Consider the following 622-nt stretch of genomic DNA (forward strand, 5'->3'; position numbering starts at 1 on the left):
CAGTCACCATCTGCAGTGATTTTGGAGCCCCCCCAGATAAAGTCCGTCACTGTTTCCACTGTTTCCCCATCTATTTGCCATGAAATGATGGGACCAGATGCCATGATCTTAGTTTTCTGAATGTTGAGTATTAAGCCAACTTTTTCACTCTCCTCTTTCACTTTCATCAAGAGGCTCCTTAGTTCTTCACTTTCTGCTATAAGGGTGGTGTTAACTGCACATCTGAGGTTATTGATACTTCTTCCAGCAATCTTGATTCTAGCTTGTGCTTCGTACAGGCCAACATTTCTCATGATGTTCTCTGCATATAAGTTAAATAAGCAGGGTGACAATATACAGCCTTGATGTACTCCTTTCACAATTTGGAACCAGTCTGTTGTTCCATGTCCAGTTCTAACTGTTGCTTCCTGACCTGAATACAGAGATCTCAAGAGGCAGGTCAGGTATTCTGGTATTCCCATCTCTTTAAAAATTTTCCACAGTTTGTTGTGATCCACACAGTCAAAGGCTTTGGCATAGTCAATTAAGCAGAAGTAGATATTTTTATGTATCTCTCTTGCTTTTTTGATGATCTAACAGATGTTGGCAATTTGATCTCTGGTTCCTCTTCCTTTTCTAAATC

Source organism: Bison bison, unplaced genomic scaffold (genome assembly GCF_000754665.1).
Source record: "Bison bison bison isolate TAMUID 2011002044 unplaced genomic scaffold, Bison_UMD1.0 scf7180017864263, whole genome shotgun sequence".
In the NCBI taxonomy this organism is placed as follows: Eukaryota; Metazoa; Chordata; class Mammalia; order Artiodactyla; family Bovidae; genus Bison; species Bison bison.